Source organism: Schistocerca cancellata, chromosome 4 (assembly GCF_023864275.1).
Source record: "Schistocerca cancellata isolate TAMUIC-IGC-003103 chromosome 4, iqSchCanc2.1, whole genome shotgun sequence".
NCBI classification, from domain to species: domain Eukaryota; kingdom Metazoa; phylum Arthropoda; class Insecta; order Orthoptera; family Acrididae; genus Schistocerca; species Schistocerca cancellata.
In genome coordinates this window covers 813,177,154-813,197,843 of record NC_064629.1, presented here as the reverse complement: position 1 = coordinate 813,197,843, position 20,690 = coordinate 813,177,154, and the positions used below count along the sequence as shown (strand labels likewise).

Below are 20,690 nucleotides of genomic sequence, written 5' to 3'. Positions count from 1 at the left end.
TTTTATTCCTACACATTCCCATTTTATTTTCTGTTTAGCAGTACAATGAGAGAAGATGCTTTTATTATTTGCTTATGTTTTTGTCGTGTTAGCCAGTGGGCACACCTTTTAACAATACTGTTTATTTTGGTCAAAATGTGCCTAAATATTTGTATGCCTCTACCAGTTTTAAATGTAAAGTAATTTTTAATAGTCTGTGGAATGATTTTTGGCCTAAGGGTGTATCATAACACATCTACCGTCATCACACATGGGAGGCTCCTGAACAAAATGCTATGATTCAAGATAGTAGTTTTTTTTGGTTTAGAACCAAAATTCTCTCTCTCTCTCTCTCTCTCTCTCTCTCTCTCTCTCTCTCTCTCTCTCTCCCCCCCTCTCTCCTCCTCTCTCCCTCTCTCTCTCTCTCTCTCTGTCTCTCTCTCATATATCATTACAAGCTGGTGCTTTTTTAAAGATATGACACATTATGTGTCTCAACTGGCTATTTAATAAGCCCATGTCATCTTTATGATGGCCTACTGGTAGATATCCCTTCTACTTAAAGACACCTGTCAGTGGCACTATGAGATAGATACACAGTCTAGTTTTCAGCTCACACATACACTTTCAATTGAGAAAACTGTGAAAATACCACCCCTGAAATGTCCAGTAACAATTTATATAGTAAAAAGCCATAACCACAGCTAATAAACTGTTGTAATCCAATGTTATGTAGCCATGTGGTAAGCAAATAATTTCCAAAATTCATATAGCTCTTTAATTTAAGTTCATACACGATATGTAAATATAGCCACTATCTGTAGAATAACTGGCTGCCTGTCTGAATAACAGAATGAAGGCCCTTCTTTGAATGATAACATTTTACCACATTCGACAAAATAAAACTCCCCTTAATTTCATTTCCATAATGGTACAGTTATGGCTGTGAAGCCATGTCATACATGCATAAGTACAATCCATCAGAATGACCATACTTGGGTCAATTCAAAAACTCATCTATTCACACATCACAATGTAACTGTAGAAAGTAGGCCACACTATTATACTTCATGGCAACATGTGTATCTAGTACACTAGTGGCCCAATATACCACTAGGAATGGAATGTATTTACATTTGAAAGAGGCTCCACAGCCAAAACTGTACAGTAATGGAAACAAAATAAAGGGAAGTTTTACTTCAGCCAATAACAGCCAGAGTTATAAAACATCATTCAGGCAGTTTGTGATAGATATAGATCCTATCCCATAAAACTCTCTGCCTCATCAATAAATTTATAGCTTTACTATTTTTAACAACTCTCTTTTATACATCTTCTTTAACATTTTGAAGACTGGCACCTTACAGGAATACTGGGCCAAAATGATTGGTCATTGCGCCATTATTTAAAGTTTTGCTGGCACATGTGTAATTGATACATCTTCTAGAGCTATACATACTAAAAAAAGGGCCAAGCTTCAAGATTTATTTTTCATATTTTGGGTGCAGTCATTTGAACACAGCAATCTGTCCCAAGCTATGCTTGGCCTCAGTCTCCAAAGTGTTAATAATCTGTTTACAGTCTCAAAACTATAGACTAATAATTTAATCCTACATAGTGAATCTTCTTCTTCCTTTTCCTTGCCTTGCTGGGGCTGGGAAGTTAATCTGGATTTTAAAATTTTAGTGGTGGAGAGTGATGGATGCCCTTCCTGTTGCCGCCCCCCCCCCCCCCCCCCCACCCTGCACCCTGCCTCAGCAGACAGAATAATTTGTGTACCCCATCTGCATTATCCTAAGTGAAAGTGTGAGAATGTTTTTAAAGTGTTCATGAATCATGTAACTGAGGCAGAACATGAGTACCAACCCAGTATTCACGTAGTCAGATGTAGGAAATCATCTAAAAACAATACCCAGGCTGGTCGGCACACCAGCCCTCATTGGCTGGCCAGAATACCGCCCGTCATCATTAATTTGATGAACAGATTTGATATGGGGCTGGTGCGTCTCCCCAAATCTTGAAAGTGGCATCCTAATACGCACAGTTATCCAGACATGTCATTCCTATGTAATTAATATTCCATAGTATTTCATAGTATTTTCCTGACGAAGCAGCCGTTGGTTGTGAAAGCTAGAATTTTGTGTGTATGTTTGTGTGTCTATCGACCTGCCAGCACTTTCTTTTGGTAAGTCACATCATCTTTGTTTTTGGATATATAGTATTTTCAGTGATATATTTGTTTTCCATGGTTACCCATATAACTTTGTATGGCCAAGCCCTGACAGGAAACACAACTGATAATTCAAGCATCTGTCCATATTCCCCCAACATAAGTGACATTAAAGCAATTACTTTCTTAAATGTGTAAAAAATAGCAGTCTGGTGTGTATACTAAAAATGTGAACTAGCTATGTACTGATTACAAACTGTTGAATAATATTCTTCATTTGTGTGACCTTATTGTCCATAGTTGCTTATAATTCCTGAGGGTATTTTCGCTCCATCCATTTTCTTCTAGTTGTAACAACAGAATGAAAATACCCTCAGGAATTGTTGACTAATATGATGAGAATCATGTATAATTTAGGAAAACTGTGATATGGTTCTTAGAGAGGCCTTTACTGTCAACATAAGGTTCCTATAATCTCAACAGCTGTAAATCAATTTTTTTCCATATGCTAATCATTCCACTTACTTAACATAAAAAGAAATGGACACTTCACAAAAGAATATGCAGTAAACATTCCAGAATTCAAATCAAGAACAGCTGCCAACATGAGTTATTCAGAAGTATACATCCTCAGTGTAGTGAAACAACTTAAGTCACTTAACAAAACCAAGTCTTCCAATCCAGAATATGTACTGATTAGGTTCCTTCTTGACTATGATGATGAAACAATTCCGTTTCTAGCAATCATGTTCAACCACTTGCATGAAGAAAGAGGAGTTTGTTTTGTATTATCTTGTAATAGGGGAGAGTGTCACTGATAGAATAAGTGAGTTGAAATGACAATCATTACAATGAAGGTGCTTTTTTGTTACAGCTACGTGTTTTCACAAAATTTTAGTTACCATCTTTCTCTGCTGAAAGTGAAAACATTTTTTCAACTCCCACCTAAACACGGAGAAATGATAAATGTAATAAATAACAGAAATCACAGCTCACACAGTAAGATTTAAGTGTTCTTTTTTTCCCCCAAACTGTTCAAGAGTGCAATGCTTGAAAACAGTCTGAAAGTGAATCTGAGAAACCCTCTGCCAAGCACTTATGCATGATTTGTAAAGTAGTAGTGCAGATGTAGGCCAACGGCCTTGCCGCAGTGGTAACACTGGTCCCCATCAGATCACCAAAGTTAAGCGCTGTCGGGCTGGGCTAGCACTTGGATGGGTGACCATCCGGTCTGCCGAGCGCTGTTGGCAAGCAGTGTGCAATCAGCCCTTGTGAGGCAAATTGAGGAGCTACTTGACTGAGAAGTAGCAGTTCCAGTCTTGTAAACTGACATACGGTCGGGAGAGTGGTTTGCTGACCACATGCCTCTCCATATCCACATACACTGATGCCTATGTAGTGTTCAAAGAAGTTATCAGACATGTTTCTGAATAAAGACACTATTTGATATTTTAGATAACTGGACTGAAATGATGGATTTTGTGATAACACATGCCAAATGTTCACAAAGTAACATCAAATTTGGCCAACCAATTGGAAAGGTAGAATACATATCCTTGTATGGAATAAGATATGAACTGAGTATTAGTATGCCATATCACAATGACATGTCAATTACAGTGACTTTGTGTATACTAATTTAAAATTCAATACAACACAGTGGAAGTAATCACGAATGCGAGATCTTGTAGTTGCCACAATATGCCACATGGCAGTGCATCAAAATTCGTGGTAGCCCACTGACAGGCAAATGGGATTTTGAAAACTACACATCTGGGACAAGAATGAGCAGAGTTGTCAGTCATTCAGCTCACCTCTAAACACACAATTAACTGTCAAACAATTACACAAGAAGGAAAACAATGTGGACCAAAGTACATGTTGTACTGGGACTCAAATCTGAAACTTTGCTGTTACTAAACGAGCTACTCAGCCACGATACCCAACTCAGCCTCACTGCTTCAATTCTTCCTGTACTTGTCTCCTAATTTCTAAGCTTCATGCCTTGGCTGTGGTTAAGCCATTTTTCCATGATAATGACACAGTTAGCTCATTAGTGTAGCTGAGATAAGACACGAAGCTGACACTCACCATATTGGTCAAAGCATACAGGCCTACTAGCTCTGCAATGATGAAGAGATTGAAAGAATGTACAGTGAGATAAAAGAAATTATTCAGATTGTTAAAGAAGATGAAATCTTAATTGTAACTGAAATTCGGTGGTAGGGAAAGGAAGAATGGAAAATTAGTACGAGAATGCAGACTGGGGAATAGCAATGAAAGGGAGAGCTGCTGGTAGAATTTTGCACAGAGCACAATTTAACCAACAGTTCAAGAATCTTGAAAGATAATTGTACACATGGTAGAGACCTGGAGATACCAGAAAGTTTCAGATAGATTACGTAATCATACAGTGAATGTTTTGAAATCAAATTTTAAGCTACGATACATTTCAAGGAGCAGATGCGGTCTCAATTTGTTGGTTGTGGACTGCAGATTAACTGAAAAAACTGAAGAAATTAAGAATATGGGACCTCAATAAATTGAAAGAACCACTGGATGTGTTTCAAAGGAGCATTAGACAATGAATGACTGAAACAGGGGAGCAGAATACAATAGAAGACGAATGGCAGATCTGAGAGATGAAATATTAAAGGCAGCAGAGGATCAAATGGGTAAAAAGACAAGGCCCAGTAGATATCCTCTGATAATGTGAGATATAGAATTTCATTAAAGAAAAAAGGAGATATAAAAATGTAATGAGTCAAACAGGTAATGAGACTGGCATAATACACAAAATGGCAGAGCAGGTATGGGAAAGATATGTGCCATTTGTATGAAAATTAAAGAGACCTTTGGAAATATAGACAATAAACAGTGCTGACATGATGAGAATAGATGCTTTTGAAATGTGATGCTACAAAGAACACTGAATATTAGATGAATATTTGGGAATCAAACTGAGGAGTAAATGAACTTATGATGCAATTCGCTACTTACGTAAGGAAATGTAACCTAATAAGTTCTGTAGAAAAAGTATCATGGGTTAAAGATTATTGTATCGAGAAAGACTTTGAAGCAGTGATAATTAAGTTAATGATTGTATCCGTCCCACTTATTGTGCTAGGTATATATCGAGCCCCTTCTGGTAATCTCGAGGTTTTCCTGGAAGCACTGGATAGTGTATTGGGGAAGCTATGCAAGGGTGGCAATACAGTAAATATTGTAATGTTAGGAGACTTTAATATAAACACACTAAGCAACAGCCAGGAATGCAAAGGTTTACAAGACTGCATAAGATCCTATGATATTAAAGATCTACTTGGTCATGTGCCCACTAGAATAACTGAGTCAAGCAGCAGTTCCATAGATCACGTGATGACCAATTATGAAAATGTTGTTTCGGCACAGACTGTAAACGGGCACATATCTGATCATCTAGGACAATTATTAGTGATTGGTTGTCTTAATAAACTTAAACAAAACAAAAAATTTGAGAATAGAAGATTATTTTCTGAATACAACTTCACCTTGCTAAAGAATACTTTGGGTCAAGAATCTTGGGAATCAGTTTATAGAGAAAGGGGAGTTGACAGCAAATGGGAAGTATTTTTAAAAATTTTAACTAGACATATTGATATTACTATCCCGGCAAAGAAGATGAATGTAAATAAAAATAAACCTCCAGTAGTCAAACGTGTAAAACTCGATGAAAAAACGAAAAGACTCAAAGAAGGAATGGAGTATATGTATAAGCTACACAGAGAAACCAGTCTTGATTCATATAAAGAGGATTATAAAAAATATAAATATGAGTATCGCAAGGAAGTAAGGAGAAGGAAAGTAGAACATATTAGTAAACAGATCTGAAATTCTGACTGTGTCTCAAAGTCGTGCTGGGCAGTAGTTAATGATATGAGGAACACGGATTCAAAAACTAAAATTAATAATATAGAGTTAAGTATACATAATGATAATTTTTCTGATCCTTATATAGTTAGCAATATATTTAATGATTACTTTATAGATGCTATTGAAAATGATACTTGCATGAAACAGGAGAGGCCGTTTAAATATGATAAAGAAAAGGAAAGGGACTCTTGTATGCTACCTACAGTAACCATCAAGGACGTAACAGAGCTAATTGACAACCTAAAAAATAAAAGATCAGCTGGATGGGATGAATTCTCTCCTTTTCTACTGAAAAAATGCAAGGGTGAGTTAGCCAGACCGTTAGTCCATCTAATAAATTGTGTACTTGAAGAAGGTGTGTTTCCGAAGAAACTTAAACTTGCTTTAGTTAAACCTTTATATAAAAAAGGGGAAAGAAAACAACCACAGAACTACAGACCAGTTGCCTTAACGTCAGTGTTTGGTAAATTAATTGAAAAAATAATGCTAGAAATCCTAATTGAGCACTATAATATGAATAACTTAATAGGAGATTTCCAACACGGCTTTAGAAGTGGTCGGAGCACCATATCTGCAGCAGTACACTTTGTACACTGTCTGATGGAGAAAATAAATGAGGGATACGAAACGGCAGGAGTGTTTTTAGATCTTTCCAAAGCGTTTGACAGGGTCCATCATGGCGCTCTTTTAAGTAAACTTGCTTATAATGGTGTCAGTGGGAAACTGTTGCTTTTAATAGAATCTTACCTTAAACATAGACAACAATGCACAGAAGTTGTGTATGATAATGGAGAGGTAATTGCAAAAAGAAGATCAAAGATAAGGAACATAAATTTTGTTGTGCCACAAGGCTCTATCTTGGGCCCCTTCTTGTTTATTTGCTACGTGAATGATTTCCCAAAAGTATTAGACACCAGTCATCGTATTACTATGTATGCTGATGACACCTCTGGGGTTTGCTGGGCATGTAGTAATGATGACCTAAATTCAGTGGTACAGAATTTTGTTGAAAAAGCCCAAACACATTTTGAAAAAGAAAACCTGAGGTTCAATATTAACAAAACTAATTTAATTTATTTTAAGACAAGTAGTTCAAATAAAAATACTGTTCTAAATGAGGACATTCAGGAAAATACCTGTTCAGAATGTAAATTTCTGGGGATATATATAGATGACAGACTTTCATGGAATCAGCAAATAGATCATGTCTGTGGTAAAATAACATCTAGCCTCATATTTACTAAGGAGATTAGTTCAATATTTAGATATCAAAGCAATAAAAATAGCGTATTTTGGGTTGGTGTATCCCCATCTATCTTATGGAATTGTATTGTGGGGTGGGTGTAGCCAATACAATATAAAAAGGGTATTTGTATTGCAGAAAAGAGTAATAAGAACTATGGCAAAAGTAAGACCCAGAACTTCATGTAAAAACCTGTTTATTAAGTTTAATATTATGACTATCTATGCAGTATATATGTTTCAATCAATATTATTAGTGAAAAAAGACAAAAAAGTGACAAACAGGAATATGGAAATCCATGATTACAATACAAGACAAAAATCAGACTTTCATATGGTGAGCAGACGATTGAATCTAACAACAAATACCCCATTCATTAAGGGAGCAATATTTTATAATTCTCTGCCAAACAACCTGAAACAGCTTTCTGGTAGAATTTTTAAAAACGAGTTAAAAAAATGGCTTGTATTGAAGTGCCCATACAGTATGGTGCTGACATGATTTGACCTCAGGAATGCTATATTAAATATACTTCAATGATATTTTACTTAGTAGCATGTAATCTATTTATATTGTGTATCAATAATCTGAATGTAATTATTATAACATTGCCCATGCATGTTAAATACATGTTTCGAGCTGTAAGATAAATAAATAAACTAATAGAAGGGACTGCATTATAGAGAACATTCTCAGATATCAGGGAGTCTTTAATTTGGTACTGGTGGGAAGTGTGTGGCATAAAAATTGCAGAGGGAGACTGAGGCTCGACTATAACGAGCAGGTTCAAACGGACGCAGGTTCAATAGTTACGCAGAGATGAAGACTGCTTCCAAGAATACTAATTCATCTAGGCATGCACGACAGGTTCTGTGAAGTTTGGAAAGCACAGGAAAGGTACTGACAGAATTATATTTGTGATGCCTGGATAGCTGAGTCAGTAAGAGCACTCCTCATGAAAGGCAAAGTTCTGGGTCCAAATCTTGGCCTGGTAAACATTTTTAATCTGTCACAAAGTTTCAAACCAGAGTACTCTTCACTGCAGAGTGAAAGTTTCATTCTAGACCTAAGCTGTCTCCACTTGTGAGGAGATAAGCTGAAGTATATTGAGAGCATCACATTTCACCATTCCTTTTAGGCCTCTGTGATGGAGGTCAGAACCGCGATGCCTAGTGTTAAAATCATGCAGTTTTCTTATGGATGGCTGAGAAAAACATTTCAGACACCTGCCACTCAGAGTCAACATGGAAAGGCCCCAGGAGGTGTCATATAAGGACGTCAATGAAACCACCCCTGGGGAGTTGATTACTACACATTTCACTGTCAAGAATGGCAGTTTGCAATGTGACGAACAACAGGGTGAAGTTCTTGACAGCCTTTGACACTGCTGACACACCCTGCCCCAGACAATTCAACCTTCCTCGAAGGACATAATGGACCTGCAACCCCACTAAACATGATCATACCACTTTGGAATATAGTACAACCACAATTTTCACTCTACATACAGGGTGAAACCGCTACAGATTTTTCAAAACCATTTGATGAAATTTCAACATGACCTGAAGCAGCAAAAGGTATTTATGCTTTTGTAGTCCTCCTGTTTTGTGCTCTCCTATGGTGGGATTGTTGGGGGGGGGGGGGGGGGGGAGGGGCTGTGATATTGAAACATGCCACCCTCCACTTTGGCAACACCCTGGTGCTACATGCGCACTTTTACTGAGCACTTTAAAAATGCACCTGTACAGAGACAACCCATGATGGATTCCTAGGCACATGGAGAGAGGAAATCCCTTGACACCCCTTAGATTCCACTTGCCCACAAACATGTGCTACAGAAGCAGTGTACCACCACTCAGGTAAAATGTCTTGAGTGGTTTCCAGCCTGCAGGTGCCTAGGAATCTGTCACGGATTGTTTCTGTACAGGTATATTTTTCAATTGCTCACAAAGGTGTGCAGATGACACTGAGACTGTTGCTGAATTATGAGTCTTACATGGACTCTTTGCTATTTTATTCACACATTTGTCAATGTCGCACTCCCTGATGACCATGCCACAGGAGGGCGCAAAACAGGAGGGCTGAAAAAGCATAAACACCCTTTGCTGCTTTGGATCACATTCAGATTCTCTCAAATGGCTTTGAACAGACACTAGTGGTTCCACCCTTTATACCAGAGCAAAAATTGTGGTCACAGTACACTCCAAAGGGGTGCACTTGTGTTCAATAGGGTTGCAGACCTACATTGTCCTTGCAGAAGTGTTGAAATGTCCAGGAGGCATCAGCAATGTCAAAGATTGTCGAAAACGTTGGCTGTTGCTTATCACACAGTGAACTGTCATATTTGACTGCAAAATGTGTGGGAATCAATGCTACAGTGGAAGGGGTAGTTTCACTGACGCCCTTTATGCCACCCCCTGAGCCCTATTTGCATCAAAAGAAGGGGTGAAATGTCATTAAGAGAGGATCTGATGACCTCCCTTTTGTGTGACAGATCCACAGTGGTGATGGGCAAACTTGTGCTGGTATTTGGTGCCAATGTAACTTCATTATCCCACCTTACACCTCACTCAATCTTCTGAGCTGTGGCCTTTCTATCCCATGTGGCGACACCTTGCTGTTTAAAGCATCTCTGAGCCATAGTGTGTCATCACAGGGTAGCATGCTTTTGTACCATCACAGAAGAAGGTTATAGGCACCTTTGGGCCAAATTTCAAACTCCTGCATTGCAGTGGGGGACAATTACGGGGTTTTTGAAAAAGTGATCCTTTAATTGTGTTACCCTGTGAAGTATGACACATGGGATAGAGTGAGAAATGTTACAAGCAAACATGTCCACAGTTGTGAAGTCGGTCAGCAGAATAAAAGCACCAAAGATGAATACCATGCCCTCACAATTAACCACAATATTCAAACCATCTTTCAACAAATGTGAAGTGTACACTATCTGATTGTCAGTAGAGAAACAGCAACAACAGAATAGGTTGATCAGGAGAGCTCAGTGACTTCAAACATGAACTAGTCGCTGGATGTTAGTTAAGTAACAAAAACCATCATGGACATTTCACCCCTTCTAAAACTGCCCAAGTTGATTGTTGATGATGTGATTGTAAAACAGAAATGCAAAGGAACAACTACAGTTAAACCAAGACCAAGCAGAACTCATGTACTGACAGATAGGGACTGTCAAGCATTGTGGAGGGTTATTGTTAAAAGTCAAATGAGTGATGCCACTGGACAGTGGAGGACTGGAAATGAGTAACTTTGAGTGATGAATTACACTATACCCTGTGGAAATTTGATGGAAGAGTTTGGGTTTGGGTTTGGTGAATTCCTGGAGAATGTTACCTTGTGTAGTGGCAAAAGTGAACAATGTAGGAGGTGGTGTTACAGTATGGAGGTGTTTTTCATGGTTAGGGTGTGGTTCCCTTACTGCATTTACAAAAACGCTAAGTGCAGAAGATTACGAACACATTTTACAGCATTTTGTACTGCGTACAGTAAAGGAACATTTTATAGATGATGACAGTTATTTGTATCAACATGAAATACCAACCTGTCATACAGCAGCATCTGTGAGGCAATGGTTTGTGAACAATAACGTTCGTGAAATGAACTGGCCTGCCCAGAGTCCTAACATGAACTTGATGGAATGTATTTGGGATGAGTCAGAATGTCATCTTTGCTCCAGACCCCAGCATCCAACATCACTACCTTCTATGGTTTTCACTCTTGAGTAAGAATGGGCTGTCATTCCTCCAAAGACGTTCAGACACCTCAGTGAAAGAGTTCCCAGCAGAGTTCAAGCTGTCATAAAGCAAAACCATGGACACCCCATATTAATGTCCAATTATAGATGTCTGTATACTTTTGATCGGATAATCTATATCATAGGATCCTTAAAAATCACTAAGTGTAAATGCTACATTCTCACTTTCCAGACAGTTTTAAGAAAATATGTAGTAGCAGATCTCATGTTATAGCAAGTTACATGAACAGTTGCCTGAACATTTGTGGGAAAAAAATAAACATTGTGGTATGAAATACCCCCAATTTTTCTAAGTGACCATGGAAGTGACCTGTTGTGTGACACAGAAACAGCTTGTACCTTCTGCTCCAAAAGATTCAGACCAGTGTACACAATTCACAGACAAATAGTTCCTTTGAGTAAATACTCCACACTGATGGAATAACTACAACACTAAATCAAAAGGACTCATTAGGGTGAGAATCGCTACGTGGAATATGCCATTTTTGTATACAACCCCCACCACATCATTCAAAAAATGGTTCAAATGGCTCTAAGCACTATGGAACTTAACATCTGAGATCATCAGTCCGCTAAACTTAGAACTACTTAAACCTAACTAACCTAAGGACATCACACACATCCATGCCCGAGGCAGGATTCGAAACTGGGGCTGTAACAGCTGTGTGGTTCCAGACTGAAGTGCCTAGAACCGCTCAGCCACTGTGGCCTGCTCACCACATCGTACCACTAGGAATATAACCTCATGAATTTATTTATTTATTGACTGATTTATTTAATTACTGGATTAATTTGCAATCTATGTCAAATTCCTCAAAAGAATGCCAAAGGACCCAGAAATAACTATAATGAATATGTGCAGCATCCAAAGCACTAGATGTAACAACTGCATCAGTGTGCTCAAGAATTAAATCAAGAGCCCATGAGATTTCTTGCTCAGTACAAGAATTGTTCTGTACATAATGAAACCATTGGGTAAGGTGTGTCATGGATGTGAGATACCAATGAGCCATACAAACTCTCCGTAGGAATTTCTCTCAGTATAGTGATGAGTGTGATTCCCAATCCCCCCCTCCACCCAAATGCATCCACACACACTTGCACTGTCTCTCTGCCCACAAGAGGAAATACCTACTATTAGGTGTGGCAAGATGCAGTACCCCAGGCAGTTCAGTGAACAACTACAACACCAAAAGACTAGACCTTATCACAAAATTTGTAAACCAATGTTCATGTTATTGTCCTCATTTGAACTTCAGGCATGTGAACTCCAAATGTTACAACCAGTACTCAAAATTTTGCAAGTATGCAATAAAAAAGTGGTAGATTAACTTTTATTCATGCAAGTACATTGGCCATGTTACTGAAAATGGTGTTTGTTTAGACTTACCACATGTTTGGGATTGGCCCAGGCAGTCCTGGACTGTTAGTGCTGTCCTGGGTAATGTCTGGGGTTGTGAAAATGTCTGGGGTTTGAGAATTTTACAACTGGCGAGGATTTTGTTTTATTTTAGACCTATATGTTCAATATCATGTTTTTAAACATTCTGTTAGGGCTATGCCTCTCTCAGCCTACCTTGGAGCAATCACTGACATCAATAGCTAGGCATGGCTACATGTTCTGTCACAACTTTTCACTTAGTCATGTCACAACACAACAGGGGCAAAGAGTTTCTGTTGTTTTTGTGTGAGAATTAACTTGTCTAAACATTTTTGATCATTTTACCTCTACTTGTTTTCTGTCCCATTATTTAGCAACGGCTAAAAGAAACTGTGTTTTTAATCTTAAAGTGCAACAGGAATATAAATTTTTGAAATTGTGTACTGGCAGTGACAATGAACATGTTTATTGCACACTATGTACTGGAGAATTTTGTGTTGCACATAAAGGAAGGTTGATATTAAAGACCACATGAAAACAGGTAAATGTAGAAGTACTATTAATGCAATCATAAAAGATTTTTTTTGAATGTTAAAGATGGTGATCTGGAGTATGTTCCTAAAGAAGCTACATTTTCATGCCACACTCTAACACACAAACTCAGTTTCAAAACATCAGACTGAACATCTAAACACGTTAAAAAGTTATGTGATCCAAAATGTTCATCTGATGGAAACGAAACTAAAGTAATTATTGTTTGCGTTATTTCACCATTTATATTTGATAATGTGTTGCATTCTTTGGAAAACATTAATTATGTAACAGTAAAAATGAGTAGCTCGAACAGAGGTGAAAATAATTGTTCTGGTTGTTACAAGGTATTTCAGTGTGGAGGACGGAATTCGAGTTAAACTTTTAAATTTTGTTAAAGCGTCAGGTGAAACTGGTCAACTATTGAGTCAGTATCTTTTGCAGTGAGTGGAATATTGTTAACTTGCAGAAAAGTTGATTTTTTTTATACTGCTTCTAGTGAAAAACACAACCTAATAAATCAAATTTAATGTTTCAATAAACTATTCAGACTTCTAAGTAATTTCAAAAATATATCCTGGATTGGACCCAAAAAACGGTAAGCCTAATGTTGTTGTTTAAATCAAAGTAAACTGCCAATTACCATGAAAAATTATGGAAAAATTTTTTTTAGTGGTTTGAGACACCCAACTGAAAAGTTTAGCTGACCTTCAATAAAGATTATGGTCAATGGTTTGTATCCATTCAGCAATTTTTGAGAAGATACCAACTATGTAAACTGAAGGTGGAAGGGATGGGAAGGGGGAGGAGGGAGGGGGGAAGAAAGGAAAGGAAAGAGAAGGAAAGGAACTAATGATATCAGCTGCATCAGGGTTTTATATGGACTCAGCGCCAACAAGTGAAAATGTGTGCTGGACTGGGACTCGAACCTGGATCTCCTGCTTACTAGCCAGTTGCTTTAACCACTGTACCACCTAGACACAGGGTTATTGCAAACACATGGAATATCTCAGCATGCTCCCTGCTTGACTCATATTCCCACCTACCACCACTATCTGCAGTCCCTGGCCATGTCTTCTACGCATGCTAATTTTTAGATTCCCACCGGAGGTCAAACATAAATGTGCATCAGCACAGAAGGTTGTGGATTCACTGCCCATGAAGGCAAATCGATTATATGAATTCATATAATAGGACACCAGCTGCCTCCAGAAAAAGTGCATCTGGCATATTATCAATTCTTGTTCCGATATTTCTGCTGACACCCTTACAGTCATTCTCAAGGTGAATGACTGTAAGATCGTCATCCAAAATATCAGTAAAAGAATTAACATGCCAGATGTATGCCTCACAGATGATGGAATATTGGATCTGCTGGGAAAACTTCAAGAAACACAACACATTGTGTATTTCAACAGTAGTATCCTTCAGCAGAAAACCAAAGCTGCACTTTTATTTCAATAAATTTTATGCCTGTCACTGGCTACTATTTCCATTTTCTAAGGAAAGGGCATTATCAGGAAAGTGTAGATGGAGAAGAGACTGCACCAATGATATTGAACAGCACTGCATCAGGACACCAACTATGAAGAGATTGGTATGAGAAGGAAGATTAGAGCTTACAGCCCATCCAACAAATAGGTCATTACGGACTGAGCAACAAATCAAACTAATCCAGGATGAGGCAATAAATCACTCATTCCTTTTCCAAAGAAATTGGAGAAACCATGGAAAATCTAAATCGGAAGAGTCAGACAAAGATTTGAGCTGTTGTGTCTGAGCAGTTACTCTTCTATAGCAACTTTACCTGTGTAGCACACCCGTGACCCTATTTTGAAAATTTGTGGTTCCCAGCATCTTGGATATCACTAACGTCTTGGAAAATTGACTAGAACGAACTGTGCCATCTGTTATAACTCCTAACATCTAATCAGAAACTGTTTCATGTCAAAAAATTCAGAGACGTATGTGAATATTAAAGCTATCTAAATTACAATTTTGTAAGTAGTCTGCATTGGAGAATAAGTGTGAACTGTAACAGTTCCTAGGAACTCAAGTAGTGTTAGTGAAAGTTTGTAATTAATGTGAAGCCTGCAGGAGTAGTTGTAGATTTGAACATGATGTCCAAGTTTGCACTAGTCCTCCTTGCACCTGTAGACTACTTGAAGTTCATGTGTTCCTATAAACCTTCTCCTTCTCCTTACTCCACATATAACCCTTCATCTTCTTCACCATTCACTCCACATATCTTTTCAATGACAACTGCTCACAATGCACCCTCATTAGTACAGCCACAACATCAAAGTGATATATATATACCAATGGAAACTCCAGGTAGGAATGTCAACAATGTAGGAAAAGATAGATTGCTACATACTGTACAGATAGCACACTAAGCTGCTGACAGGCACAATTAAAAGACACTTACACATAAGCTTTCAGTCACAGCCTTTGTTGAAAAAAGAGAAACACACTCCATTCCTTCACACAAGCAGGCACACCTCATTCACACATGACCACAAACTACGGCAGCTCAGGCCAGAATGCAACTATCACATGGGGTGGTAGCAACAGGCTGGAGGGGATGGGAAGTGGAAGGGGAAGGGATGGTAGTGTATGTGTGGGAGGAAGAGAGTAGTGCCATCTGGCAGAGTGTGCAGGGACTAGAATGCCAACAGGTGCAGTGTTGTGAGGTTATGGGGCAGGGAGGTGGGGAAAACAGAGTGAAAAAGGAGAGGTGTGGGGAAAGGCGGGTGGGGAAATTGGCAGAGGTTGACAAATAAAGAGTGTAGGAGATGGGAATGTGGAGGATGTGATAATAGGACAGAGGGGGTGGAAATTGTTGGGTGGAGAGTGTGGGCACAGTATGTTACCATAGATCCATAGATCGAGGCTGGAACAATTACAGGAATAGCAAATGTGTAAGGATAACTCCCATCTGCACAGTTCAGAAAAATTGGTGGTGGAGGGGAGGATCCAGATGGCTCAGGTAGTGAAGCAGCCATGGAAATCAAGGATGTTACGTTCAGCTGCATACTGTGCCACAAGATGGTCTGCTTTGCTCTTGGCCAAAGTTTGGCAGTTGTCGTTCATCTTGATGGACAGCTGGTTGGTAGTCATACCAATAAAAAAAACTGTGCAATGATTGAAGCAGAGCTCGTAAATGACATGGATGCTTTCACAGGTGGCCCAACTGCTAATGGTGTAAGATAAACCTGTGACAGGACCGGAACAGGAAGACCTGAATGGGTGGATTGGGCAAGTCTTGCACCTCGGTCTTCCCCAGGGATATGATCATTGTGGCAATGGGTTGGGATTGGGAGTGGCATAGGGATGGATCCCCTTGCCAAAAGGATCATATTTCTGCAGAAGATCCACGTGCAAGAATCACCCAATCCACTCACCCAGTGCTCCCTATTCTAGTCTTGTCACAGATTTATCCTACCCCATCAGGGCCCAGGCCACCTGTGAAAGCAGCTGTGTCATTTACCAGCTCTGCTGCAGTCATTGATCAGCTTTTTTATATTGGCATGACTATCAACCAGCTGTCCAACAGGATGAATGGCCACTGCCAAGCTGTGACCAAGAGCAAAGTAGACCATCCTGTGGCACAACATGCAACTGTACATAACAGCCTTAATTTCAATGTTTACTTGACTAGCCGAACCATCTGGATCCTCCCCTACACCACCAGCTTTTCTGAACTGGGCAGATGGAAGTCATCCTTACAACACATTCTCTGCTCCCATAATTATCCCGGCCTCAACCTATGGTAACGCACTGTCTCCACATCCTCCACCCAACAGTTTCCACCGCCTCTGTCCTATCATCTTCTCCAAATACATGTCTCCTACACTCCTTGTTTGCTACCTTCTGCCAATTCACACACCCATTTTTCCCTGTACCTTTCCTTTTTTGCTTTGTCTTCCCCAACTTTCTGCCCCACAACCTCCTGATGCTGTCTAGTGCCTGCACACTCCGCCAGACAGTGCTCCTCTCTTCCCCCACCTGTACACTGCTGTCCCTTCCCCTTCACCTTCTCTGCCCTTCTTCAGATTACTGCTACCATCCCATGTATGTGATAATTGCATTCTAGTCAATACCACTGGAGTTACTAGTAGTGTGTGCTTAAGATGTGCTTGCTTGTGTGAATGAATGGTGTATGTTTCTCTTTTTCCGATGAAGGCTATGTCTGAAGCTTATGTGCAAGTGTCTTTTAATTGTGCCTGTCTGCAACTTAGTGTGTTATCTTTATGGCAAGAAGCAATCTATCTTTTCCAACAAATGGAATCAGTTCTTCTTATGGATGATATGGTTGTTAAAATCAGTCAACCAAAATAAAATAATTATTGCCTTTTTTCTGCAAATGAACATTCAGAAAAAACAGCACGTTAAGTTTTGCATATAAAAGAGTACAACACCAGTAAGAAATAAGTAATGTATGCTCAAGAATTTATAACTACAGTAGTGTCTTCAGAATTTTCATTGTATGAAGGTGTTTCTGTGATGATGATACAAATGTGCATGGATAAGAGAGAAGAGCAAATGTATCAATTTGGGACAGGGAACTATGGTCTGTAAATGACTGAGTCCAAATTGAAGAAGCCAAACATCTTGAAAGATAACTTTGCCACTTGAATATTAAACCCTACACATTGCTGTTAATATGGTGTAACAAAACATAGTTACTAATATGAGAGGGCTGACAAATCATGTCTCTGTACATCATGTATGTTGTGGCCAAGAAACTCAAGTAAAAGTCCAGTAGCCCAACTGAAAAGCATTGCACCCAGTTACACCACCAGCAGACATGGTTTTGATGTGCACATGAGCAAATGTAAGGAAGCTGACAGATCATATCAGAGGAAGTATCTACATGGGAGACATCTGACATGTTCCAAAGACTTACAGATAAGGAAGACAGGGCAAGTGGTACTAAAACACAATGACCAAGGTGGACAAAGAACTGTACTAACTCCCAGTTCAGAAGAATGGTTCCTCATGTGGATGAGGACCCTTCAGTCAGTACTCAAACAGTTGCATGTGAATTGGGTACTGTGCACAACAGTAAGTCTAAAGTAGTGCAAGAACAGCAGCTACTCCTCTACCATTCACTGAAAGTGCAAGCTTGAACTTCTGATGACTGTATACCTTGAATTGTGTTGAGTTAATGAGTGCTCATCATAGAAGAGTTTATCCTCACTTTCCATCATATATACTATCCTCGAAGGGAGCCCATTTCACCAGAGAGAGAATGCTTCAAAGTCGTTATAGATCATTTAGAGTTCACATCCCGTAATTGTGAACAGTGTTCCAAATAGATTTGCAGTGAACTTCTGGGTATAGTCAATGATTGGGTAACAGCCTCATATGTTCTCACTTACTTACACTGGCATGCAGTGTTTTTGAAGAGATGTATGTTTTGTATTTTTGGAAGTGATCTTCTTGCACGTTTCTGATTCCAATATGATGGAACGCCAACTCACTTTGCATACACTAATCATGAACACAGTCCCATTTCATAACCAGCTTCTTCTTATGATCTAATTCCACTTGACTTCTCCTCACAGGTTCATGTGAAAATTCTTGTCTAAGAAACTCTTGTTGAGGCTGAAGAGGATCACCTCACAAAAATTATTGCTATCTGGGACATTTTTTGAGTGCTGGGGTTGTTAAAACTGGTACGACAGAACTTTTTGCAAGAATATCATGCCTGTGTGGGCGCTGGGGAACACCACTTTGAACAACTGCTGTGAATGTAGCATCTTACACACGTTGAGCACATTAATAATAGAACTTTCAACAGAATCAACTAAGTCATTTCTCAACCAGGATTCCCTACCTTAAATTGATATATTTGCTCTTCTCCAGCTTCCTGAAAGATCATATCATCACAGAAACATTCTTTATATTCACACACACAGAGAGAGAGAGAGAGAGAGAGAGAGAGAGAGAGAGAGTAATGTACTATGGATCCTTTTTAGATACTAAGTCCCCTCACTCTTGTGAAAAACATAAACTAAGCACTAATATACTTTTAAAATTGTGTATGCTTCTGTGGCCAGAGTCAGTTGACATAAAAGTCTTATAGGTATGGTACTGCATCCTATTATAACAAACTACTACTCATGAAACCAATGTTTCAGCCATGGTTGCAGTGGACTACTTCTGGGTCAACTAGTCAATATACTTTGCTTATTTTCTTTCACTAATAATTTGCTATTAATAATTTGCTATGGAATTACAATTTCGGTAACTCTTTAAGGCAACATCGCTCAAAAGTATGCAGCAAGAATGATGTGTGATCATATACACACCTGTTTGTGGAGTTTAGTATTTAACTCCAGCTTCACATTACAAATATTCTCTTCCAAGTTGATACAAGTGCCTTCCAAAGTTCAGAAAGGACAATGACATCCATAATTACAACAGTATAAGAAAAAACTGACCTTCATTACTCTCTGTTAAGAGTGACTTTAGTTCATAACATGGAGAATAATGTCACTACAAAAATCTTTGATCATGTACATAGTGACACACAGGGTGAGTCGGGAGGAAAGGTCCATGCTTTGAGGGGTGACAGTATTAGTAATTCTGAACAAAAAACTTTATACGGCTATTTGCCTTATTCTGAATGGTTTCTGAGATAGAACACATTTAATATCACTTTTGTACATTTTCTCTTCAGTAACTCGAAAACCACTCCCTCCAACAATAGTGTGTTGCAGCACAAAATTAAACTATGTCAGATTTCCTACAAAAAAAAAGACCTTTTCATTTTTTTCTCTAGGACAAATAGATTTTGTGAAGAGAGTGGGAGAATATTCAAAATCTTGCACAACGAGCGTGCGCTGTAACTTAGGTAGATTTTGTAGGCCAATTACAGGTAGACTCCCGATTTACGAGACCACAAATGTCCCAATCAAATCGTATGACTCAACTTCCTCTACAGTACTGTGTTACATTGTAAACAATGACGATGTTTGAAAATACAGAAAATAAAACAGAATGTACATTAAATGTGTTATATCTCAGAAACCATTCGGAAAAGGGCATATGCCCAACTGACATTTTTTGTTCAGAAACACTAATACTATCATGCATCAAAACTTGTACCTTTCCTCCTGACTCACCCTGTATAATGCTTTTCTTGCTTGCAATTACTACTGTTCTATAGGAGAGTTTTTATTTAGAAAGTTGTAGCTTATATTACTTACTATTATTCTGTAGAACAGATTTTATTCAGAAAACAGTAGCTTATATAATGTGAAAGAGTTACTTTCTTACTTCTATCACTAAAGGATTTTTTAAAATAAAAAATGTACTCATCTACAATTGGTCAGCATACAACCACACAGAAATAGAACTGTGGTTAAATAGTCTGTAAACTTACTCATACCACATAGCTGTCATAAAAATGATCCCCAGGATATCTACTTGAGTAATTTTTCAGGATATTAAATTGTGATCTTCAGACTAATTGCTTTCTGTGATACACACTCATTTATGTAAAACAGAGGTAGTGATCCATTTCTAATAGTATTAATCTTATTACAATGTTTATCTCTAACCTTTCTTCCCAATGAATCTCTCACTCTGGAATGGTGTGTGTACTGAAATAAATGTTTGTGACAACAAAACATGTAGTTGTAGACGCCTACTTGAACCACACTGTCTGTCTTCTCAGCTGAGCTTTATTGCCCCA

General features: G+C 38.6%; 1 protein-coding gene and 1 pseudogene across 2 annotated transcripts in view; one reads left to right on the top strand and one right to left on the bottom strand.

The window, feature by feature from the left end:
* LOC126184800 (uridine-cytidine kinase) overlaps nt 1–20,690 on the bottom strand; it is a 130,628-nt gene that overhangs the window by 5,146 nt on the left and 104,792 nt on the right. The window lies entirely within an intron of this gene.
* On the top strand, nt 3,282–3,399 carry LOC126185528 (5S ribosomal RNA; annotated as a pseudogene).